The sequence below is a fragment of the Puntigrus tetrazona genome, chromosome 7 (genome assembly GCF_018831695.1).
Source record: "Puntigrus tetrazona isolate hp1 chromosome 7, ASM1883169v1, whole genome shotgun sequence".
NCBI classification, from domain to species: domain Eukaryota; kingdom Metazoa; phylum Chordata; class Actinopteri; order Cypriniformes; family Cyprinidae; genus Puntigrus; species Puntigrus tetrazona.
In genome coordinates, this window is record NC_056705.1 from 721025 (window position 1) to 748914 (window position 27890).

The 27890-nt window shown below is 37.1% G+C and overlaps 2 pseudogenes; one reads left to right on the forward strand and one right to left on the reverse strand.

Annotated features, from left to right (window-relative positions):
• The first annotated feature begins 2290 nt into the window (after positions 1-2290).
• LOC122348814 lies at positions 2291-14519 on the forward strand (annotated as a pseudogene).
• Positions 14520-16401: 1882 nt separating this feature from the next.
• Positions 16402-27890, reverse strand: part of LOC122348818 — a 51105-nt pseudogene continuing 39616 nt past the window's right edge.

Sequence of the window (27890 nt, forward strand, 5' to 3'; positions counted from 1 at the left end):
AACAGGAAACGATTATAGTTTGACACTTGGAGATGGAGACAAAATGAAGTTAAGGGATACAAAAGAGAGAAATTAGGAGGCAAAAGAAGGTCAAGCCTATATCTAGCGGACTGTCACCTTCTGAAGATGATGGCTGGTGAAAAGCTTAAGTGGAAACAGCTTTCTATGCATGTGGCGTTTTAGACAAATTTCACCCAGGCGTAGTCCATAACTCATCCATAAATCAATATGCACTACAATTAACTGCTATTATTGACTCAATACACCATTACAAAATAGAAGAAATAATGACAACTACTAACTAAATGATAATTAAAATAATAATTTCAAACTAGAATGAAAACTCTTCAATATTAGACATTATTTAATATTAATCAATATTAGACCATATTAAGAACAGATAACTCACTTGGATCAAATAAAACCATCACGTGAACTGGATACTTTGCGTCAGCTGTAAACAGATCGTCTTCTATGTATATTTAGATTTTGATTTGAATGAAAACCTTTATCTTTTCATTTGCAGCTGACACAGAAAAAGCGTCGCTATTTGCATTCAGCTGATACTCTCTAAAATTATCCTATAGTGCACAGAAAGATTGAATAAGCTCATTATTTTTGTTCTCTTTAAATGGTTGAATCGCTGATATAGCACTTGGTCTCGGTTTTTACATTTGAAATATCTTAGAATTTGTTCCAAAGATATTAAGGTTTACAGGTTTGGAACAACATGTAGTAAACCTTTAGACCTTGATATAACAGTTATTTATTTGCAGAACTATGGTGTGTTTTGTATGTTGATTCTGTTTACAGTTTATTAAATCGTTAGAATGTACTAAAAGAGGAAGAGTTTTTGGTACACTTGAATAGGCTAGAAGTGACATAGGAAAGAAACAACTTTGGATGTACAATCTGCAAATCAAAATGATTAGGTAGTGATAGATAATGTCTAAAATAATATAAAAATGCCACATTTAATAAAAGCAAAGTGTAAACACAGTTACAGCATGATATTACAAATATGGTTTATTTTCTTTTGCCTTTTTTAAATGTAAAAGTATACTTTATATATGATTGTGTTTACATATACAATATTGCAAAACATTATGCACAAAATCAGTCATAACAAGAAAATTACAATATATAAACAACTAACATTTTTATTACTATTATTATTTATCTCAGCAGATAATACACCCGGTTTCATGTATTGGATTTTTATACTCTATTTTTACTTACTTTAAAATAATATTATTTTATGTTTTGAATAAATAAACATCCACATAATTTAGAGCTTATTGTTTGTCTAATGTGAAATCCAATCTGGAGTGTAATTTACAAATTATAATGTGTGATTCCAAATTCATTATTATAAACGCTGTAGTTAGTAGCATTGTGTAAAATTTGTGCACAATATGTTTGAAAGACAAGCACCTTCAATTTATAATTCCAATATATAACGTCCGATTATTCAAATAAAAATATATGCTGTTCATCGGCTGATGCAAAGTTGAAACACTCCCTAATCCTAAAATGATTTTGTAAATCCAGTGGTCAAATGATGTGTAGTTACCTGACTGACAGCCCCAGTCCACATAATGAATGTCCACAGAACTGGTATTAATAATAACTATATTTCCAGGAATTAGGGTAACAATTAATTATGAATAAATTATTACTATTGAATAAATAATATGCATAATGAGTGCAATTTTGGAGTGTGATTAGGTAATCCAGATGGCATGTAGTTACTACTGCAGCTCAGGCTATAACCTATACAGAGGTTACAGGTATCTAAGGTCACCCAGAACCAACCTAATCGGCGACCCTTGTTTGTCTCTGTCTCTTCGAGAACAGAGAGAATGCATGCGTGGCGCAAACTCGAACAAAGCCTTAATAGTTGTACCAGACGCCTGTCAGCAACATTTGTGAAGTCTTCGCTGCATCCACCGCCCCACCTTACCTCAGAAAGATTGCTTTTATTTCTTATCAATCATGCCGCATGTCCACGTGTGTTCAATCACACATCCGTGTGTTCGAAAACTGCGTAGCGCGCGCGCGCATACGCGACTGTAGCTTTTTTTGTATCAGCTGTCTTTTCGTTACTGAATGCCGAAGGGACAGTGGGGTTTAATTGAATAAAGGAGCAAGAGGCAGAGAGAGAGAGAGAAAGAAAGGAAACTAGGGAGTGAGAGGAGAGGACTCGATGTGGCCATACAGGCTGCGGAGAGTTTATTGTACGCTAGCTCCTCTTTTTGCTGCTGCTTATTGTTGTCAACTGATTTTCGAAATGAGGTTAAAGTTAGTTCATCCTTCCCGAAGTTTACCTGGTCATCGGCACGTTTTGGGGCTGGTTTTGCTTTGGTCTTCGCTAACGCAGAAGGCGGTCGACGATAACCCGTTTGCTGGCGTGTTTGGTAAAGTATCGCTAATTTTCCTCGGGTTATCTTTACACGCGAGTGTTTTTCGTTGCTGTTGTTTCACCCGTGCGTTGGTATTCAGCAGGCTCAGCTGGCATGATGATTAGCATGCTAACTGCTGCGGTTGTCATGGAGATGAGCAGCGAGAACTGACCGATGAATTGCCAACAGACACAGGCGTTTGTATACATGCCGCGATGTAACTAAATATACGTTTCCATTCAGAAACCAAAAGACGCAGGTACGACCGTAAACCGCTAGCACAGAGAGCTAAACGTCATCTCTACATCTTCTGAATATCAAATTCAGTCAAAACCCGGAAGGTCATTGTATGGTTACTGATTCTTCATTTCACACTAGCGCCGTTTATGCAAAAAATCGCGTAAAGTAAACAAGTAAAATGTGATTATTTCCGATTTGTATCTTTCTAGGTGGTGTATTTGTTTCCAGTGCTATGTGGACTAAGGGGTCTTCGAGATTGAATAGAGAGTCGATATGCATGCCAAACTGAATTAAGGCGAATATCAGCTCGACATAAAACGTTTATAGCCTAAAGCGACACACACACACACCTCTCCTTCCCGAAACTGTGGAAATGCAGGCGCGAGCACGCGACGTAGCACGCCGGCAGCTTTCAGTCAATGGCTGTAACAGCTGTCTGGTTTACTATGACTTGTCATTCTGGCGGTATGGTTAACGTTGGATTTATTGCACAGTACTTTCCAGACAGCGTATATGAATTTATGCAGTGTCTTCTTTGTTTACTCTATTCCCTTTAGATTATGTTTTGTAATAGGTCCTTATGTAAATGTTTATTTTGAAATCAAATGTATATGGATCATTGCATATGGCCTTTTAGCCCTGATAACGCCCGTCTAGAAATCTTGTCAGAATCTATATTTTGTGAATAAATGTTTATTGAACACTGCCCCAACATTTAAAAATAAGAAATATGCACATGTTTCTTATTTAAGTATTATTTGATACATCAGACCGATGAAGTAGGATATTGTAAAATACTCGGGGAGTCATTTTGAGGCCATTGAGCAAAATATGCATATTGTTGCAGTTGCATTATATGGTCAACATTCATGATATTCTGCTTTTTAATATGTCGATGGAAATCTCTACAATACCGCCAGATATCTTACGTCAGATAGTTGATATGCATGCACATTTATCTGTATTGCCCAATAATGCAGTGAGGGTTGAGAAATGGACAAATAATCATTGATTTAAAACCCTGATGTAGGATGAGTGATCACATTTTACTTGATTTCTCAAGTATAGATAACCAAGTAAATCAAGTTGCTTCCTGTTCTATAAATATTCATTCAGAATATTAATAGCGTTATTCTTAACATAAAAAGACATGTCTCACAACTTATAAATATGAAAAAACTATTTCAGAATTTTCTCACCGCCGCTTTGTCTCATTTATAGGCAGGGCGAGATGAGTAAACTCTTGCAGCCCAACCTTCTAAATGTTAACGCATGACTCTGACCAATTCAAGCCAGTTGTTCCTTCCAGCTACGTTGGAAGGAGTTGAGAGTCCGATCTAGAGTCCATCCGCCCAGAAAAAGCGGTGTCGCCAAACCCCGCTTTCAAAGCCCAGAATAATAGGCGTCATCCCGACAATATATCACCTTCAAGCCTCACACCGCGTGTACAGCAGACCTGTGTTGAAGAAAGAGGAATTCTGGGCAACTTTGAGCCTAAGAGACCTGAACCTCCAGGGTCAGGGCGGACGGGGAGAGGGCAGCAAAGCGTGCGTGCTGGGACCGGATGCAAGATTCCTGTTCAGGCCAGCATTGAATTCGGTTTAATGGTAGCCAGCGACGCAGTCTGGATCGAACCGTCGACTTACGTACAGAAGAGTGAGTATGAGCACGCCAAGCCATTCTGATTTGTAAATGTATTTGGGTGTGTGTAGGGGGAAAATGTGTGTGTAGGTTTGCACATTTTGCGTAATATTTTAGGCTTTCCTCGATAGATATTGCAGATGATATCTTCTTATTTTAGCATCATGATTGACTACAGTTTATTAATAAAAATATTTACCCAAGTTTTTAAGATGCAGGCTACACACACTATAGACAGTCAGGTCTAGCATTTGGATTTTTCCAAGTTATTTTTCTGATCACCCAGAAGATAGAAAAGCGATGCAGACACACTTTTTAAACAAGTTATTTCACAGACATTGTAGATGGCGAATTAGCCTGCTTCTATAGCCCATCATTTCTCTCTCTACTCTTTTTTTAAGTTCCCACTAACAAAAAATACCTGTTATTTTATCATATCATAATATTCGCATGACGTAACACTATATAAAGAGGAAATGGCTTGCGAATATCTAGGAAGTATGCCTGATAGAACTTGTCGCCATTATCTGCTTTTTTCACTCAAGAGGACAGTCAGTACTCAAAAGATAATGTACTGCACTCTGTTGCTAATGTTCCAGACGTTAAATAGGATCGGCATTATGCCCATAATTCACCCACCAAAATGTTGTTTGGCCACGTCACAGCTGAATGATAAGCTGTAGTCGCTCTCATTAACTCCCCTCAAGCTGGAAAGCTGGATTGTCTGCCTGAGACTGCTTTATACATTTTATACAGCTTCAGAAGGGACTGTAGAGTTTTGAGAACAGGTCTAACCGTATGGGGTCCCTGTAGGTCGTCAGTTTGGACCTGAAGCTGAATTTTATCGTTCAAAATAGGGCGTATTTTCTGTATAATTATAAAATGGTCGGTCCTCCGCGTTTGTTGTACAATTAATACAGATTGAGTTGATAGTCAAAGAAACATGCTGCATCAGTTTAATCGACTACTGCAGTTATGTGGCGTGTAGTCAGTGCCACTCCTTTTACAGAGAGCTTGAAGGTGGGTTTTTAAAGGTTCCACCTAGACCAACACATGGTCTGTACACTTACAGCATTCTTCAAGCGTCTTACACTATCATGAGTTTGAGTGTGATGACAGAATATTCTTTTTTTAAGTAGACTATGCTTTTGCCAAGCCAAAATTTTGTGGAAATTGCCCGGCATACTTTCTTGAATTTATATAAATCTGAATGTTCAAGCAAATAAATAAATAAATCAAGTCCCATTCAGTTCCAGCTCACCTCAGTCATGCTCATTCCATTCCAGCTGTTATCACTGCTATGTTTTGAATCAGTGCCAGGATGTCTTTGAAAATGCACACGCATCTTGCACCATCTCACTTCCTCGTAGAAGTGAAACCAAGCACCATAGCGTCTCTGCACGTCAAGTCAGGGCTGAAACAATGTACACTGCTGTTCTTTGGTACAGGTAGGGTGTAAGGAAATGAAATTTGACTGGGAATAGAACAACTGAGTTTTGCTGGCATTTGTCATTATTGATTTGTAAATGGCCTTTTCAAAATGATGGCGTGTTAAATGTGCACTACCAGTCAAAAGTTTGGAAAGCAGTGATTTTTCTATTTACAAGATGTTCTTATGTTCATCAAGGCTGCATTTATTTGATCATATAAATGTTTTAGAAGTAGAAATCGGTGCACTTTTATTATTTTCATTTGAAAGATGTTTCAGTTGATAAAAATTATGGCAAAGATTTATATTGTTAGAAAATGTTTTAATAAATTACTGTTCTTTTGAACTTTTTAGTCTTCAAAGAATCCGCAGAACAAACAAGCGCTGATTTACCCAATAAATGTATACAACTTTGTCACTTGTTAGTCATGCTAATAATAAGCGGCACATTAGCATATTTCCATCAGTCTAAAAATTATCACATAGTTCTTCAAGCGAAATCATTTATTTTGCATCACAGAAATAAATAATATTTTAAACTATTTAAAAAGCTGAAAGCCTATTATTTTTAAATGGTAAAAATATATCACACATTATCACTTTTGTCTTCTATTTTTGATCAAATAAATTCTGCCTTGATGAACACCAAAACATCTTTAAAAAACTAGTCTTTTATAACGCCGATCTCTCTCAGATGTAGTTACGCTGATTTGAGCCCTAACATGATTACATTGGGTGTTTGTATTGGTTGTAATTGTTGATGAGTGTGCACAGTGATACCAACTTTGTCTCATTAGAAGGTGTCAGTGTTTCTCTGATGAGTTTTACCACAGTTTATAATTTACTCATGCCTTCCTCATGGAACAAACACGCTAAAGCATGTTAACAGCTAACCATTTTGTTATTTTAAATATGATATCTTTATTTGTTGGCCTTTGGGTTTCTTGGGACAGTCACTTCCAGCCTCATGAAAGCATTGCTCATTTCGTTCAATTATTCTTCCATTTGTTTCCATGCATTTCAAAGCCCTCCAGAATAAGCACACATACTGTATGTTCTCACATATATAACATATTCTAGCCTTTAAAGAGATACACATTGTAAGAATGCCTGCTACCTTTTAAATGGACATCAAATTGAGGTTTTTATTATTATTTTGATAAAAATGGGAACAGTACAGTTAACATTACCTGAACAAAGGAGCTTCATCACGCCACAAGGATGTGGGGATTATTTATAGTAACTCATTAACCGCTTAAGTGTATTTAAAACTCACGTTTATGAATTTATATTCTAGGAACAAAACATGAAAGTCCGTGAAAGTGTTCATACAATGCATATATATGGTATGCATATAACCCAATAAATCTCAGGAGCACATGATGAATTAGCCCTCTGGGCTGGCCTCTGAATTAGCGTCATGAGCAGACATTACCTCAAGAGATTCAGTGCTAAAGTTAAGCTAAAACATGTAACTAAATGGAGATCGTCTCTGTAGTTTCAAAGAACTATTAAGTATTAGCATTTAATGGTGACAAACATTTCCTGATGTGTGCAGCACACCTGATATCCACTGAGACTGAATGTCAGCGGAGTGAGTTGCTCTTCCAGTTAAAGTGGCTTTGCTGTGCTATGTAAGATTAAGTTAGGCCTTATGACTTGTAACATGGCATAAAATCTGATGTTAAAAAGGTTAAACTGCCATATGGAAATAAGTATTGTGTATGTTTAATGGGTTTTGGTAGGAAATGTGGTGTTTACTACATCTGATGAGCTTAATCAAATATATGTAAACTTGGCTCAGGCAGATCTATGTCTATTTATCATGTCATATCCTATATACTTAGGCTGCTCAAACTTTTACTCTGGAAACTTGAGTTTCGCTGTTTTCACATAAACCCTTATGCAAATAACCTGGAGTCTACAAACAAAGCCGAAATGAGTTTCATTATTATGCTTTTTTCTGTATGCACTTCAATTTCTAGCCCAAGTAAGCATAAAATCATGTTTTCCAAATACTTCCTATATTTCTACCAACTCTTTGAAGAAAAAAAAATATTTGTACAATTCAAACTCTAGTTTAAACAGCACCTCCAGTCCCACATAGAATTGTCAGTAATCTCACTGAATGAATAAAACAGGACAAAGGAAACTTAAGAAGTTCGAGCTTAGAAAGTTGAAGTGTGTTTGGACATTTGCTCTCCGCTTATACAGAGGAAACGGTGTACCAGAGATTTACTGTTTCCTGTTTACAAATTACTTCCACAGGATGGAAATTGGATGAAGTGTGTAATGCGTACTACTTTAATACTACATGTTGTACAAGCGGACACCATGAGATCAACTCACCAACTGACATTCACTTAAAATAGCATGCTTTATTAAATATTGTATATCTTTTTGTCTGGTGTAAATACTGTTTCTGTTAAAACCTCCTCACGTCAGCGTAGTCATTTGTCTTCCATAATGAAGGCTGGTCCACCCTGATGAGGACGGTGCACAGCGTCATCAAAAGAACCCTGAAATACCTGGCTGAGATCGTCATGATTGGTGGCAGTAACAAAGGTAGTGTAAAGAGAGTTTTCATTTCTTCATCAAACACTTTACAAGCATGTGTCTACTGTACTCTGTGTAGCACTTTTTAGGCAGCACACATTCTTAACAAATCAGTACAGATATTTCCGTAACTAGAAGTAGTTGCACAAGCCAAATGGAAACAGGCAACAATCAAACACAATATCCTGTCGTCCTTATCAAAAACCATTAAGAAGTCAGATCTGAGAAAAGATTAAAAATCTGTTTACCAGTTTGTAAGTGAACTAATTCATCATTGTTTGATTTCCTGTTAGAAAGTTTTAGATTTGATTGTTTTTAGTGTGAATTCATCTGTAAATTAGATGCAAAGAAAATGAGAAAATGAAGTATGAGAAATGTAAGACCAGTGTTTTCTATTCCCACATTTATAATGTATCTAAGTAAAAGCGGATTATTTAGAAAAAAATGTAGAAGGGCAAGAACTGGTTCTATCCGTCCAGTTGTTGAAGATTGGATGGATGCAGATCCACTGAATATGAGCTTAGAAGTTTGCCTTAAGAAAATTAGTTAAACAAACAAAATAGTCAAAATCAGGCCGACCTGCCATAGAAGTCTGTTGTTTTACGGAGACGAATATTGTATTTTAGGTATAGGGTTTAAAAGAAGGAGAAAAAAACACAGATCAGTTAGATACAATAAAATAAAAAACAATGCATTTAGAACACATTTAAAATTATAATTATTAATATTGATTTATTGAATTACTAATATATACATAACGTCATCAGCATATTCTTTCTTCTTGGTGTGTTCTGGCTGTTTTGACTATTTGACAGTTACTGGTTTTCAGGTTTAGGAAGAGTGAAGAATGTTTTAGTTTTTGGGCCCCCTCTCTGGAGAGAATGTTCTGCACTCCTAAGTGAAGAGACATGGTTACCTCAACTGTAAACGAGTAGTGCCTAAAGACTAATGCTGGGCCTTGTTCATTAATATGGGGCAAGCAGACTGTTACTGAATGGAGATCATTCTCCACAAGAGATCGCTCACGAGAACTATGAATGGGCTACAAGCGCTGCGAACTTGGTCGGTAAGAATCAATAAAGAGGCGTATAGGCAGAATGTTTCATGCATTTTATTTGAAGTAAAGTCAGATCTTTGTTGTTGCCTCACACAGTTTTTGATTTGTTTTAAAATGCAATCTTTAGGAGCTGACTGTCTGCATTTTTTTAAGTGGTCAAATGAAATCCACTTGCTCTGGTATAATTAATGTCTTGTGTCTACACTGGTTGCTATAGTAATGATGTAGGTGCTTGGGCAGTATACCCAATAACATGTCAGACAGAAAGCTAGAAGTTAGCGCCTCTGCTTATGTTATATCCTCATACCATTTTGCCATGGTGCTCACCCAAGTGCGTTAGACAGCTATAGGGAAGAAAAAGTTTTGTGATTTGTTGTATCACGTTCTCTCATCAGTTCATCTTAAAGAGAGGCTTGAGGAGTACATAAAACAATGGAATGGGTTGGTCAGGCTGTTCCGCCAGTAGGAGAAGAGAGGTCTGATCCAGGCCAGGAGCATAGGAGCCATAGAAGCCACTCTGGGACAGGTTTGGGCCTCATTATCAACATCGTTTAATGGATCTACATAGATGTGTGATTTGTTTGTGTCACACTGTGGATTCTGTCTTAGGTGCTGATCTGCCTCGATGCTCATTGTAGAGTCGGGGTGAACTGGTATTCCCCATTGGTAGCCCATTTCAAAGACCGGTATGATTTTAAACTCTAAGATGATTTGTCCTGCTGAAGAGAGGATTTTTTTTTTTTTTTTTTTTTGACTTGTGCTGGGTTCTAGAAATTGTACCTTTCCTGCTGATTTAATATTTCTAAGCGTTTTAAACCATTTGTTAAAGAGAAAGCGGTCATGTGAAACAGCCTAAGAAAAAAGTTGAATATTTTCATTTCACTTTTGAATACAGGTGAGTGTACACATGAGCAGATTTATATATAGTTGCACCACATGACCATACCGTCTGAACTTTTGTATTGTAATAAAATGTCAAATAATTGATACTTATCTACATAAGTGATCTCCTCTATAGAAATAATCCTGTTTTGCTTTTTTTTTGTGGTTAGACCACGTGATTTTCATTTTCTTTTTAAATCTTAACCTAAATGTATGTTGTGTTAATGTTTGCCAGAACAGTCTGCACAGTGCTTGATAGATTACATAGACAGCAGTTATACCATAGAGCCACAACAGGGTGGGGATGAGGATGGTCTGGCGCGAGCGCCTGGGACTAGAGCCTCCTGTGGAAAGAGGTCCCTCTGACAGCAGGAGAAGGCTAAGAGAAAGCATAAGACAGAGCCCTTGGCCAGTGAGCTTCACCCTCATAAGCATGATCAGTAAGCCCATTCTGCTCTCTCTCTTGTTTTGTCTCCCCGTCCCCTTGTCTCTGTGTGTATGTATGTCCATGCTTGCCATGGACATCCCTCTTTGCCTCTCCTCCATCCTTTGGCCATGTTCAGGGCGAACGCACAGTGCCTCTCATAGACTCTGTGGCGGCAAGACTTTCACCTTCGAGCCCAGGCGACGGAGATAGCTTTGCCAGAGGAGCATAGGACTGGAGCATGCTTTGAAACAACGTGCCTCTGAATATGAGAGAAGCAGAAGAGATTAACTAGGAACTGAGCCCTATCGGTAATTTGGAGCCATAATCCTGAGCCTGATTAGGGCTGACCACAATACACATAAGTGGAGAGATCTTACCTCTCACTTATAAAGAATGAGTGGTGGTCTGCTTATCTCACCTTCTTTAACAACCATGGCGCCTATGACACTCATAAAAAAACTTCCTGCAAAGTGCTGAAGCTGTATACTAACTGCTCTTAAGAAATGGTCATAACACAAGAAGTAGTTTTAACAAAATGCCATATATTATGACTCCACCGTGGTTGTTCTGGTAAAGTCATTTCTGCTGAGTACTAAACTAACATTACGTAGACCTTCTTTCTACTTCTCTTTGCATGCAATCTCCATTCTATCATATCTACAAACTTATCTCTTCTGTGGTAGTGACTTGGCATCGCATACCCAGTGAGACCCATGCATGACATTTCCTAACGCATCCTTGCCAGGATTTCTGTATTGGCGATTCAGAGTACCTCAAGGCCTTTTGAAATCATAAGGAACCGATGTCATACACTGAGTTGGTCTGAACGAACAAAGCCAAAATCAGATATTATAGACAATAAAGAAATCCTGGCCTGGCCAGAGGGTTCGTTAATGGCTCTTATGGTCACCCTATGCCCAAGTGCATGTACCTAGTCACAAAGAGGAAAATTGTATGCTGCTTGAATTTTTTACTTAAACTTCTTTACAGAGTTGTTTTTGTCCACTTCACTGCAAGCGTTTGCTTTGCTTTGTTTCATACAGGATTTATACATTTTGGGCAGTTTTATTTTGGCTAAATTTTAAATCCAAATATTTTATTACTCATACTGTATGCGTGTGAAATGTAAGGAAACATTCTGGCAGATAAATATGTATGTCAGGTCTCCTCTTTGATGGCTGGAGGACTCTTTTTTTAATAGAGAGAGTTCTTCTTCGAGCTGGGCCTCCTATGATCCAGGCCTTCAGATTTGGGAGGCTTTGAGATCTCCTACAAGTAAATTTTTCCTTTAAATTGTTAGTGCTCTCTCAGTTTAAAATTTGACTAGATCTTTCAAGTGTGCATGCGAGGTTTCTATCATCCCAGATTTCTTCCAGAAGACATGTTTGTTGCTTGCTTGCTTTTACTTTAATTTGTCTTATATTACACTGAAATCCCGACACTTGTCTCCTTGTCAATTCAAGCAGTCTCCTTCATAGCTGTGCTCGTGCTCTTTCAAATGTCTCTACAAAGAGGATAATAAAAAGATATTCCTCAAATCAATACTCAATGTCCATATGTTGATAAAAATTAGTATGAATAAAAATAAAAAAAACATTATCTGCAGTGACAAGGTCTTTATCACAAAAGGAATAAACTTCAGGGCGTTTTATCTCTATTAATTGCACAAAGAAACATTATGTATCCCACTTCAACAGTTTGTGCGTGAACACTTTCGAATCTGCCATGTGTGTCCCGTAGATGGCAGTGTGGTGGGCAGCTTCTGTTCGTGCCATGTTCACGGGTGGGGCACATCTACCCCGTCTGCACCAGGGCCTGGCAGAAACCACCTCCTGCTCATGTAGAGGCTCGTCCCCACACTTAAAAAAAGAGTCCAGCTCAATTTCCCCTCTCTTTTTATTTTTATTTTTTTATATATTCTTTTAATGAAAATGCTTCTCCTGAATCTGAACTAACCCCCACTCTCCCCTCTTTGGCTGTTTGCAGAACTATGTGCAGGTGGTGGGTGTGGTGGGATGATATGAAAGACTATTTCTACGCCGTCGACCTGAGACCCTCACGCTGGCCTATGGAGACATCAACCCCAGCTTGAAAAAGTTCAGAGAGGAACATCGCTACCAAAGGCTTTAGAGTGGTTCATGGAGGAGATAAACTGACATCCCTCAACATTACCTGCCTCCAAAGAGAATGTGGAGTGGGGAGAGGTGTATATAAATCCACAGAGACACACAGTTGAAACTGCTTTAAAGATACTGCCATTTGTCATCATTCAGTCTTTGTCTTTTCAAAGATCCAGTAGGTTGGGACCAGCTACTGCATAGACAGCATGGAAGCCATACTGCTTGTGACCAATGTCGAGAAATCGGGCCCTGTCATAGAATGGGGTGGAAATCCAGGTAAAGAGAAAGCGGTTGCCTTTTCTTTATTTTCACAGTTAGGATAGTAAGTTATTTCCCTCCTCTACTTTTCGTTGATTTTGTTTATGTCCTTATAGCTCTTTAGAATTAATGAAAGCGAACCAGCTCATACAGTATATGACCAGTGCCTGACAGAGGGAGACAGGACTGCCGTCATCGCAACTTACCTGCAACTTAAACGAGCACACGGGTGAGATATTTTAGGTATGTCAGAAGAAAGTGTCTCCAATAACTCAATAACACTGCAGCGTTTACAGCAAAGAATATTGTAATTACATAAGTTTTGGAATAAATTTTTTAGTCAAAATCGATTCGCACAAATGAAACTTTGTTGTGTTCAGTAGTCTAACAATAAATAATAAAATGCTTCCTGTTAATCTTAGCTAAAGTATTACTATGTAAAATTTAAAGTTAAAATATACACCATAGTTCAGACGTTTGTTGTAATTTATATAACATTTTTGAAGAGCATTTTATTCTCAGCGAACTTTATTTATTTGTTGGAAAATGTATTAAAACAACAATATTGTAAAATTAGACAAATTTGAATAGATTTATTTCTACTGATGAGATGATGGAAGCTCTTTTCTTTCTTTCTTTTTCTTTTTCTAAAGCTGATATACATATATACATCTTGATTTCAGAAATTTTTGTAGATACAATGTTCAAAATAACAATTCATTGAAAAAAAAAAAAAAGTGTTTTTTATAATGCTGAAATCTTTACATTTATTTATTATTATTTCATTTTTAAAGTTCTGAAGCTACCTTTGTAACTTGGCACTCCAGCGGTTAATGAAAACTGCTTGATTCTTGCGGAGAAGAACAGCCTTAGACTAGGAAATTTCTCTCCTTTTGTCATATTGTAGCTACTGTGCTTTTCTGGAGGCGATTGTTGTCCTGACAGGTCTAAAGTCATCCTAATATTATATTACAGAACACCGTAGTGATAAGGATAAAGGAACAAAAACATGGTTGGAACATGGATTCATAATGTACTTGCTCATTATACATCTGTATATTTTTAACAGAAAGCTTAGCGTGCCTTAATGAATTATGAGTGCGCTAAAAAGTATCTTAAACTAAAAACCTTTGAATAACAATGAACAGTAGACAATAGTATGTACACTAGATTAAAACTTAGTAATAAATCACGGTACAAATAGTTTCTTTTGTTAGGTTGTTGGCAAGCTTTACTCTTACACTTTTGCTGTTACCTTTCTTGATTGACCTTTTTTCCCAATGTGTCTGATTTCTCATAGGATCTACCTTGATTCCCGCACATATACCTACGAAATGCTTGGATAGCTCTGACGTCTTGCACAAAGTTTATATAGCCGGCTGTGACAACAGCAGAGCTCACAGAAGTGGAGATGAACAACATTGTAACGTTTGAGCCAATCTCAAATGCTTCAAGGATAAACACTGACTACAGCAACAGGTTTTGCTGTTGCCGCGTGACTAATTAAGTTTTAGTCATCCCACGAATAACTCTGAACTCTGATCATAAACAAACTTTTTCCTCCATTGAAGACAATGTTTACATCGGTTCATCCCCAGTGTCCATCGCATGGGTTTTCTTTGGAATCTGTAGTTGGAGGTCTACCTAATGAAATCTTTTTCCCTTTCACAGAATGTGCACACAATGTGCTGAGATGAATTATTCACTTTGTTGCTGCTCATTATCAAATGTGGGTTGTCCATCAAGTACTGGGATGCATATATTTTTAACACTGGACCTTCATTATGTTTTGAGATGACAGCCTGCCATGAGCGTCTTTGGCACAATAGCACATTTTGCCATATATTATAGGTAAGAAGCAGGAGTGGGAGAAAGGAAAATGGGGATATAGGGTTAATGGAAAAAAAAAAAAAAAAGAGTGATGCATTTGTTTTGTCTGCATTAAAACATTTGCTTGGTTGGAGATAGATGTTTGTTTGTATGTGAAAATTAACGTTTGATTAATACTATTGGCCAAAATCATCTTGAGCAAAGTTATGTTTTATGGGCAAGAATGATTACAGTGTATACATTTTTGTTTGTTTTGTACAATGTAAATGCGATTATTTCTAAATTAACATTTGAAATCTGATGAGCTTCCCAATGAAAGTGCATAAATATCTAACTTATAAATGGTTATTTTCAAGAAAATAAATGGAACATTTTTACCAGTCTGCTGTATGAAAGTGCGGTTTCTAGCAGGTAAATATTCCAACCCTTTTTGCCTTTTAAATTATTGTATTGCTCTATATATTATTTTTTGTTTTGTTTTTAAGGCATAAATTTAAAATTTACTTAATGTTAATGATAGATTAAAGTATAATGAGACAGATACAAAGTAGGCCATTTTAAGCATTTAACTGACATGCCATTTATTAAAGTACAGAGTTGTTCCAAAAGTGGCATGGATTACATTTTGGGCCTTCAAACAGATTATAATTAGGTCAATGTTATTTTTTGAGTTTCTGTAAAGGACTACACTCCTTTCCAGAAAGTTTTTTTTTTTCAAACTCCATTCTAGCAAAAGTGGCTGCTAAATGGAAGTTATACCCAGTTAATTAGTAAAAACATACTCTGTGCTGTTTAGGTTAGTAGATAGAAAGCATCAGCTGTGCAGCAGTCCTGGGCCTTAGGTAAGCAGATGGGTGTGTGTGATAAAGGAGACACCTTATTTGTGATGGTACAAATGCCCAACCTGTACACAGGACCACTTATCCGTAATGCAGCCAGATATGAATGTTAATGTACTTAGTAACTCTGGTTACAGAGAGAGGTATTTTCAAGATCAATTAAGCCACCTGAAAGCAGTAAGTTCCCTCTTCAACAAAGTCAGCCGATGGATAAAAATAACTGAGCATAAATAAAAGGTTTTATTTTTTAAACACTAAAACTTATTAAATACAGTTTACTAAGTCTATTAATCATTATATTTCAATAATCTTATCAGCTAAGCAGCACTAGCTGCTAGGAACAAACGTGGTCTGTGATACAGAAATTCTGCAAGTTACTTTTAATAAGTCAAAATTGCACATTGAAAATTGTGATGCATGTACAAAAATTTAAAAAAAAAAAAAATTCAGTCTACACAACTTTAAGCTTCGTTTTAAAGGTGGGAATACAAATCCAAACTGTTACTTTTGTCTTAAAATGTAGTAGAAATAATATCGAACGGAAAAAGTAAAGCAACCACAGCTATCAAGACAAAAGACAGTGCTTAAAAAAAAGCTGTTACATTTACAAACACATGACACCAATATTCGATTATACACATTTCATATGTATTGAAAAAAGTTAAATGCTAAAAATGCATTCACATTGTTTGCAAACAACTCAGCTCAAGTTTTTTCTGATTAATCATCATCATCATCATCATCATCCTCATCCTCTTCTTACTACATCTTCCTCTTCGTCATCATCGCCAAGTAAGTCATCGTCATGTCCTTCTGCCTTATTTCCTGCTGGCCGGCCAGGTCCACCCTTCTTGCCGCCATCTGCTTTTTCCTCCTTTGGTGTGATATGCAGCAACATCCTGGTTAAAGTACACATGTCAATCTGAGCTAAAAAGGCAAATAGTTATCGGAAGGGCCAAAAATTGTGCAGACCCTTACCTTTTCATACTTCTCCTTCAGGCTTCATGGCCTTCTGCTCATAAGGAGACTTTTCCTTTACAGTGGCTGGACCACATGTCCCCAAGCTTCTTTGCAATATCACCAATAGAGATACCAGGAGTTGTCATTTTTTCACCTTTGGCGTGGGTCAGAGCAGAGAGACAAAGCGGATCTGATGGGGGAAAAAAATAAAAAAATTATACCAGTCAAAACATCAGAAATCTCGAGGCCATTTGAACACACTATAGGTGTCTCTTGAGACATTTGAGATCCTTACCTTTTCCCTCCTTTTGCACCTTTGGAGACACGTAGTTTTTTTCATCTCTGGAGTCATAGAGACCTTGTCGTTTTGGCCATTTCTATCAGCTTCCCTTCTCCTTTGGGGACAATTAAAACATGAGACATAGTTAGGTTCTGCCAGGCGCAGTGTGTGTGGCTCTTTATCCTCCCGCCCTACATTTGCCTCAGTCATGAACAACAGATGCATCGTGTAATTCTGCCCCCCTCTAACATAACAACCACGGAAAAACATTGCAGCCCTTCTGGCTAACTCCTTCCATCTTTCCAGACACTTCTTGGAACTCTGCAAAGTTCACAGAGTCCTAAGGTTTTCTTTTTGTGTTCCTCCCAGCAGGTTTTGCAAAGCATGAGACGTCTTTCCTCTGGGCTTAATAGGATCTTTACCCATGGCTGTATTACACTAAAGTAAAGCTTACCAAAACATTTAAAAACCCATTAATAACCCAGCATGTATTATTAGTAATACCCGTTCGAGTTTCGCTGTACTCCGGTAAAGCAACAGAAATGGTCGCTCACTAAACGCTAGTTAATCCGATCAAATTCCTGCTTCGTTTCCACCAGATCCTCCAACTGGAACAATAAGCGTCCCTCATTTTGTTTTCCACGCCTAAACTGCAGGAAATATGCTTTAGATTGTCTGTCGAGGGCTAATCAGGTTTGAATTCTATGCGTTAAAACCCAAAATAAACCCCATAAAGTAGCAAGGCGTACTACTTGAGGACTTTTAGCTGCTTGGGCTCGTGCGAGCGCCGCGCTCCATTACGACCTCAAACTCCCAGCCAGTCGCGGCTGCCAGCTCTTAACTACCAAATCACTAAGCTGCCTAAAACCCGGGCGATCTAACGCTGACTGTTCACAGAATTAGCAAAGCTACAGCTAAGACTTTCAAATAAATTTCCTCATAAACAACACCTTACTTATTTCATTCAAAATTAGTAATCTTGCAGTTTCGTATAAAATGTTGTTCCAACAATAAATAATCCCGACAGTATGCATCATCTTTCTTACACTCGCTCGACAAAGCTCCATTAAAAAAATAAAAGCAGGAATTGCTAGATGAACCGAGACATGCTTTACCATAGTCAGCGCCTCTTTGCTCTGACCGACGTACGTAGTCTTCGCGTAAACTGTTTTGTCGCTGTACTCACACAGCGCACAAACTTGATTAAATGCCGCAATTCACCCTCGGAGCTCTCATTTGATTGGTTGGGACACGTTCAGGAATTTGAATCGGCAACGTTCATAGGGCGGTATTTAAATTCTCATTGGCTGTCTGTGACCGCAGTCAAGTTTCTTTGTGAAAATTAGATCAGATGACGACGCCACACAGTCCGTCAGCTATTGGTTAAACTAAGAGAGTTAAAATAATGAGCTAGTAAGTCTTTGAATCAGGAAAATGCACCTCAGTTTTGTTCTTTTTTAAACCAATATCTGAATCAAATGTGAATAAGTTTAAGTTGCGCTGGTGGGAAGTGAGGATGATCGAACAAAAAGCGCGTTCGGGTTTGCAGTGAGGTTGTAGCGATTTAAACAGCGCCGCGCCATATGGACAAAGCTGACTTCTGTGTTGCTGCTTGTTTGAAGACGGCATGCCTTGCACCTCCACACACCTCATGCATTCGAGTATATTAAAACCATCGGCTATATTTCGATTACTTTTAACCCACTTTTCCCGATGTACAATTTTTTAGTATTTTCTCATTTCTAGTCAGGTATGATTTTTCGTATTAGTGTTCTTCGTGTTAAGATTTGTCGCTTAAATAAAAAAACTGAAAACCTATATTTTAAGTGCCCCGTTTTTCGTATTTTTGACGTGTTTCGCGGTGCTGCTGCTCTCTATAATATACGTTTAGTGACGTTTGTTGTTACGTTGATAAACATACGCGTCGTGATGCTTTGACCCTTTTGTGAGGAAAGGGCGTTTTTGTTCACTCTGAATATTATAAAATATTTAAAACAGTACAACAGAAAATAGTGCACTGCATAGTTCTAAACGCATTCTTAAAGCAGTTGTATATCAGCAAGCATTCATTTTAACCCTTAATATATAGAAATGAGTCCGTTTATTTCGCTATTATAGCACAATAAAAGCAGAACCTGTAGATGTTATTGGTAAGCTGCCGTTGTCTCTGCAGACTTTGTGTCAGTTTAATATCACAAACACTTTTTGCTCGTGTAAATGTGCCAATGCAATTTGTAATAAATTAAGGACAGGCTAGTATATTTGCAAGAGTCTCAGTATGGGCATGGGCAGTTTCAACCAGTTCCATGCAGCTTTGTGTGGCCATAAAGATTCATTGTAAACACCCTCGGCTATTTCTGTTCAGACAACTGAGCCAGCAGAGGATGAATAACTGGAACTGAAATGTGTTTGAAAAATAAGGGCCAATAGATGTATAGCGTTTAACAAAAGATATATATATATAGTATATATATAGACCAAAAATATATTTGTACTGAAACTTTCTAAATATAACTACATGTACACAAACATTTATATCTTTTACAGTCACGGATTATGGATGTAACCCGTGATGGGGACATAAATGAGACATTAGCATGACACTGTACCACCCTCGTTTTAGCATTTTAAACAGTACCTGAATCACTTCTCTCCACCTTTGCCATTGAATAGGCTGAGACAATTGAAGTGTTAAAACAGTTAACCATTAAATGTAAGTACCCTGAGCACAAAGGGCGTGATTGAAAGGCTGGATTCTAGTGCGAATTTGTGGTCAAATAAGAGGACTGGTATAGCAAGTAAAGCATTAATTAAATTTGAAATTCATGCCCAGTCCTCTCTCTCTCTCTCTGTGTATGTATATGTATGTATGTATGTATGTATGTATATGTATATGTATATGTGTATATATATATATATATATTTGTGTGTGTGTGTGTATATATATATACACACACGAATCTCATGCATACATATTTGACTTTGTATGTATAGCTTTAAATATATGCATTCATTCATTTTATTCTGATAACTAATTATTTTTTAAAAGTATATTGAGTATTGATGGCTGTGCTTCCATACCAAATGTCTAACAACTAAAGCTGTTTGATTTCCTGTCTTTTTTGTGTGGACTGTTTTTCGTGAATTTTGAAAATGTGTATTACTTCAAATCATGTAGAAAACATGCCTGTCCTTTACATTTACACATAAAGCACATCCTGTTTGTATCCTGTGGCGCAGTGCTGTTAGAATGCTCCAAGATCTGGCAAGAGCAGACATGCTGATACAAACCCAAAACTGATACTCTTATCAAATATAGAAGAGTGCTATAATTAGTTTTGGTTGACTGTACGGCAAGCTCAGTAGCAGTGTCTCTCTGCAGGAACGATATAGCATATATATGCTGTAATGAATCATAAGGTCGTCATTTTCATTTAAAAAAATTAAGATTATGATTAAAAATAGTGTGTATATTTTGTTGAAGAAATTGTAGTTGGTGTTGTGTAGAAAATGCTGAGATATGTTTTCCTTTTTTTCTGAGAAAACTAAAGTTTTAGGCTTGATTAAACTGAAAACAAAGTTACAGCAACAAGACTACCTGTTTATTTTAATGAATTAAGCAATTTAGCTTTTTTTGGTGCTGATTGTTAGTTCTCAGCATGCTTTTACATATGGCTAGGTAAGTAAATATTGTAATTAAGTGCTTCTATGGAATTATTTTGTCATCTGTCTGTCTTTAATTTTTCAGCTGTATTTAACATTTTTAAAAGAGCTTGTTATGTTGAAGTTTATCATTACCATTGTACAGAAGAGTGGGCTTAAGGATAGCACGTTATGAGGCCACGATTCTTTGTTCAATCAGCAATAACTTTTCTAATGCTAGCTAAGTAAGTACATGAATGTTTTTTTCCTGCTGGAAGATCTAGTCATATGCAGTCTTTTCTTTTTACAAAATAACTTTTAATCAATAAATATAAATAGGCTAATACTTTAAAGACTTTTGGAAAACAGTTTAAAATAAATTAGCTCCTTTCACTAATATTGATTGATGGGTCCATAAAAAATCAACTACTTAAAAAATATGTGTAATATTGTTAATATAACATTTCCTGGGTTTTTGGTTTTTTAATGGCAGTAGCAGCAGACGCGTGCGTAACAAAACCTGATTAATGAGTGTAATTTAAAAAATTCTCCAATGGGCAAAACATTTAATGAAGTAACGTATTTACAAAGTAAATATTTATTTTTTGCTTAATTTTTAGCAATATATATATATATATATAATTTTTTTTTAATGTTAATAAATGAAAAAAAAAAATTGTTACTATAACTCTTGTGAAAAGAATAGCTTGTTTGTTTGCTGGTATTTATTGTATTTGTTGTTATAATGTTCATAATAACTGAAAAACATCTACGTACTAATGAGAAACTGAAAAACATTGATCAGCCTTGCACAGAAATTCATTCATATGCATTACTAGAATGCCTCTTGCAAATAGAGTGAAAGCAGATTGCAAAAATTCATTTCATTCCACAAAACTAAAAAGAAACATCACACAAACTAGGTAGAAAACATTCATCAATCTTGGTAGACTTTTAGTGTGCTGAAAAGCCTCTGGCTCAGTTAAGCACAAACCCCCTCCCCTGCAGCCAATTCTAAAAATGTAATCGATTTGTACTTTTGGCTGAATCGTTTGTAACATCTAGCATTTAAAAAGAGATAAGTGTGGATTTGATAGGATGTTGCTATTTGGTTTGCTAGAATTAAGCGGAATGGTTTCTAAGAGCCATTGCTAGGAGACTTAGGTGGTTGCTAGGGTGTTGCTGTGCGGTTGCTGGGAGTACTCTGGGTGGATTTTGGGGCAGTTACTGGTACCCAGGATAGTTGTGAGGAGGCTGTTGATGGGCGGTTGCTGGTTAATGGATCATACTGAAGTTTTATAGAGCTCTTAGCACAAATTGTACTTTGCTAATCGCTTTCTGTACCATGTAGCTATTCACTGCTAGCATGGCTAAGTTGATGTCCTGTTTGCCTAGCACGATTCAAGAAAAACAACTAGTTCAAAGATGGGTCTTGCTAAGTGATTTGTTGGGGTACATTTGTTCGGTTGCTAGAGAGCAGCTTGGCAGCTGAAGCAGTGTGATGCACAGGGCAGCTCTCGGGATAAATGATATAAACAAACCCACCGTGTCCTGTCTGGCCCAGGATTAGGTTCCTTGGGTGATTACCTAGCAGCCACCCTAACTCCTAAGCAATGGCCCTAGCAACCATTCTGGTTAACTAGCAAACAGACACACCCCCTAATGGCAGGAGGACAGGTTTGAAACGGCAAGCACTACTCACATTTTTCTTCAGAAAATGTACATATCTATACAAATGAGTGCTATAAATGAGCATGAGTGCAGATTTCAAGTAAGGCTGATAATTGTTTTTTGTTTCACTAGTGTACACAGAGGTTTTCAATACTTTATGGCTATGGTCCCTAATAATGCTGACATGCATTACTATACTATTTCTTTATTTATAGATTTGCATCTATCTATCCTATCATTCTGTCTATATACGCACTAAATTGCTTTGTATATTTTATTTTCCCTATTACAGCTTCTATCAAACCATTTCTTGGGATTCCTCAAGACTCAGGATTTCAACCTCTCTCTCTCTGTCTCTCTCTCTGTCTCTCTCTCTGTCTCTCTCTGTCTCTCTCTCTGTCTCTCTCTATCTATCTCTCTCTGTCTCTCTCTATCTCTCTCTCTGTCTCTACTCCTCTGTGTCTCTGTCCCTACTCTCTCTGTCTCTCTCTCTCTCTCTCTCTCTCTCTCTCTCTCTCTCTCTCTCTCTCTCTCTCTCTCTCTCTCTCTCTCTCTCTCCCTCTCTCTCTCTCTCTCTCTCTCTGGCTGATTACTCACAACAGTATATATCACTGCCATTTTGTATAAATATCAGTTTCCACACTGACTGTGAAAATGCAACAAACAAACAAAAAAAAACCTCCTGTAGATCATGTGCATATTAATAAGGCAGTTCAAAATAGCTACAAAGACCGCCTGTGTTCGCCAGCCGCCCTTGTGGGATCCGGTTGTCTCTAAACTAAGATTAGCGCCATCTTGCGGATTGGCCGATATTCAGACGATAAAGGGCAGGGGAGTTTTCATTGAAATATTTATTAAAGATCAAATTTAACAGTAGAACAAAAATACATTTAACAGCATTAAAAACGGATAGTAACAAATAATAAGAAGTATAGTCAAAAAAAAAAAAAAAAAAAAAAGAAAAGGAGGGGATTAATACATTTCAAAGTGAAAAAAAATTAAAAGTTGAGGCTTATGGCAATAAAAATAGTAAAATATTTTTTTTAGACAACTGGATTAATGAGGAGAAATTATTATTCAAATGATATAAAAACAAAGAAAGGGGAGTCCTGAATTTGGTCTTTACATCCGTGGATGCAGGAATTTATCAAGCAAAATCAGATTCACCGCATTTCCTTTTAGACTGTTCATACTCAACAAAACCCAATGCTTGTCTTCTAAACTGAATACACACATTGCCAGATGTTTCTCCTAATGAAAGTCAAAACACCTTGCAAATTTCTTCATAAATGAACAGTGCCAAAATAGATGAACAGCAGTTTTCATCAGTCATCCTAAGAGCAGTTGGAGAATCTCACTTTGTGTGTAGATAAGTATGAGGAAACATCCACACTGTTTTCCAGAGATGTTTTCCCCCACTGCATTATTCAATACACAGTCACAGCTGTGAGTAATAATATTCTGCTGCAATAATGAACAAATTATCCTATTATTATATTTGCAGGAGAAAAACATAATAAAAGTAGAAACCGGTTTCAAAGAACAGGGTACCTCTCAGTAAGCAACATAGCTGTGACTGCGTATTGGAATATGCAGTGGAAAGTATCTTCTGAAACAAGTGTGGATGCTTCTCATACTTATCTACACACAAAGAGTGAGATTTCCTCATACTCTTTTTGTGATGACCATTAGAACTTACGTTCATCTGTTTTGGCTGTTCATTTATGAGAAATTTTGTGAGTGTTTTTAGTCTTCGTGGGAAAAAACGACTAATGTGTATTCAATTTAGGAAGAATGTTATGTGGAATTTTATTGATATGGTGATCTAAAAATGCAGTGAATAGCAACTAAATTTCACATCCTGAATATATGTTCAAATTCAGAACACCTCTTTCTTGTTTTTATATCATTTGAATAATACCTCTCATTAATCGATTGTCTAAAACATTTTACTATTTCTGTGCCGTAACCAACCTCAACTTACCAATTTTTTCGCCTCGCTTCTTTTTTTTTTTGACTATCTTTATTATTTCATTTTATCCGTTTTAATGCTGTTAAACTGTATTACGTTCTACTGTTAAATTTGATCTTTTAATAAAATGCTATTAACCCTGCTTAACGCTCATCACGAATATCGACCGATCGCAGACCAACACTCCAATCTTGGTGCCGGACTCTGTCGGCGGCGCGTCGCTAGTTTTACGAGCGTCTTTGTGTACGAACGTCTGCCAATATGCGCATGATACAGGAGGTTTTTGCTTGTTTGTGCATTTCGCAGTCGGCGCGAAAACCGATGTTTATACAAAATACTGATGACTATCTGTTAATGATAATCCTTTGGAGAGAAGGAGAGAGAGAGAGAGAGAGAGAGGAAGAGGAAGAGAGAGAGAGAGAGAGAGGAAAGGAAGAAGAAGGAAAGAAGAGAGAGAGAAGAGAGGAGAAGACAGAGAGAGGAGCAGGGGCTGAGAAGACAGAGAAGAGGAAGAGAGACAAATGATAGAGAGAAGTTCAGAGGAAGAAGAGAGGAACGAAGAAGACAGAGAGAGAAGACAGAGAGAGAGACAGAGAGAGAAGGAAGCTGAAATCTGAGTGTTGAGTATCTGAAGAAATGATTTGATAGAAGTCGGTAATAGAAATAAAATATACAAGCTATTTAATTGGCGATAACCTGGGCGTGATAGATAGACAGATGCAAATCCTAAATGAAATAGTATATTGTCATGTCGGCTGGTAATCAGGGACCATATAGACATGTGTGAAAGAGCACTGCTTGTGTACACTAGTGAAATGAAAAACATTATCAGCCTTACTGAAATTGCTCATGGATTCATTCACTCATTGCATGACTAGATGTGCATTTTCTGAAGAAGAATACTGCATTTAAGCTACTGTCTCGTTACAGGAGTATTCAGTCTAGTGTTTGCTAGGTGGCTTAGAATGGTTGCTGGGGCCATTGCCCAGGAAGCAGGAGTGATTTGCAGAATAATCGCGAACACAATCCCCAAATGAATTTTGATGATAGGTAATGAGTTTGTTTACTATCATTGTCTGAGAGTCAGAATGCTGTGATGCATCATCACTGTCGCTGCTGGCTATACTGCTGGCCGAACAATGTACCAACAACCATTTATGAATAACAACGAATAGGTGGCAACAAGCAGGACATCAACCATTAGCCATGCTAGCTGATGGTCTTTACGTAACAAACAGCGTTAACTGAAAGTGTACAATTTGTCTTAAGGCTTTCTATAAAACTTCATGATATGGATCCCGTTAACTAGCAACTGCCTATCCCAACAACTCTCTAATATCTGAGTACTATATTAACTGCCCAAAATCACGGAAATCTGCTTTGCAACCGCTATAACAATGCCTAAATCTCACAACCAATGTCTAGAAAACATTCACTAACAACAAAATAACAACATCCTATCAACCACACTTATCTTTTTAAATGCTAGATCTGACGCGATTCATGAAAAGTAGCGATACATTTTAAATTGTGGCGTGAGAAATTTGTGCTGAGCCAGAGGCTTTCAATATAATTAAGAAGTTCGCAAGGTGATGAATGTTTTCATGGTTGCTTTGTGAATGAATGGTCAGCAGGTGTCTTTAAGTTTCCTTGTTTGCAAGAGCCATTTCAACAATGCGCTGTAATAATTTCAGCAGGCTGATCAATACTGATCAGTGTGCGTGAATTCTTTTCGTATTATGAACATTATATTACAATGAAACACCAGCAAACAAACAGAGATATTCACAGAGTATAGTAAACAATTCTTTTTTTATTTATTAACATTAAAAAAAGAATTATATATATATATATATATTGCTAGAATAAGCAAAAATAAATATTTACTTTTGTAAATAATGTTACCATTAAATGTTTTGTCTATTAGGCTGCTAAATACATATTAATCGAGTTTGTTAATGTCTTGACTCAACGTGCAAAACCAAAACCAGAAATGACATATTAACAATATTACACATATTTTAAGTAGTTGATTTTTATGAATTCTAATTGTATTAGTGAAAAACTATTTATTTTAAACATTTAAAAGGTAGAAAACCTGGCCTATTTATTGATTAAGTATTTTGTAAAAGAAAAAGGCTCATACTCTGAACTCTAAGCAAACATTCATGCTACTAGCTAGCGACAAGATGTGCTGATTGAACAAAGGAAATGGTGCCTCTTGGTATCTGGCTTTCACTCTTCTGCACAATGTGTGACGAGCATAACTGCACAAAAATGTTAAAACACGGCTGAAGAATGAAGACGAACGATGACAAGCTTACCCATGGCGTACAATATTTGCTATTGCAGCCGTATGCAAGCATGCTGAGAACAACAATCCAGCGCAAAAAAAGCTAGATGCTTAATTTCTGTAAAATAAGCAGGCAATCTTGTTGCTGTAACTTTGTTTTCGATTTAATCAACAACAAAACACAGTTTTCATAAGAAAAACTATCCTCGTATTTTCTACGCAACGCGAACCACATTTCTTCGACCACTCGCGCCTGTCATGTCTGGTACGAAGTAAAATGGCGGACGTATTCGACCTGGCGCTTATATATACGCATTCCTGCAGAAGACACTGCTACTGGCCGTACAATCAGCAAGGCACTCTTCATATTTCCGATAAAATATCGTTTTAGTTTAACATCGCATCTGCTCTATACCAGATGCTGGAGCATTCTAACAACACCTCTCACCAGGCAAACAGTAAATGTGGAGACAGGCATGTTTTCTGCCACGTTGTCTTGATACATTTTCAAAATTCACGGCTCGTAAAGGTGAAATCAAACAGCCAGACCATGGGCATTTGTATGAGCTGCAGCCATCAGCTACTCAATATGCTGAAACAATTAGTGTGAACAAACAGTGAATGCATATATTTGCTTCTCTTTCACCTTCCACAAAGAAGTCAGAAAATATGTATGCATGTGTTAGAAGTGTCTATGTGTGCTGTATACATACACACACAATATATATGCATATATGCATATGCATATGCATATACAGCATACATATACATACATACATACACAGAGAGAGAAGGACTGGCATGAATTTCCAGAATTTAGTGTCTTTTACTTCCATACCAATCCTCTGTTGTTCACAATTCAGACTAAGTCGGCCTTCCAATGCGCGTAACTCGAAGCCTTACAGAAACATTGATTTTAACACTTCGGTAATATTATCAGCGTGAAGACAGAGAAGTGTTTGGATGCTGTTTAAATGTTGAAGCATGAAGATGTTCTTTGTTCTGTACTATATGTTTAAATCACATGCGTTATCGACGACTTCTCAAAGATATAAAATGTTTGTGTACATGTGGTATATTTTGGTTGCATCTAGCCTATTTTTGAATTCGCCTGCTATATACTGCTATATATATATCTTTTTGTTGGCGGCTGCTCACATCTACTGCCCGCATTTTCAAACACGACTAAATTCGAACATCCATCCCCGGTGTCTGGTGAAATTTGGCAGTGTTTTACAATGAATCTTTATGGCCACGTTGCGCGTAAGGCTGGATGACTGCCCGAGTGCCCCATGCAGACTTCAGCTAAATAGTATCTAATTTATTACAAGTGCGTTAACACATTTAACGTATATGATGGCGTGTTGTGATATTAAAACCGACGCAAATAC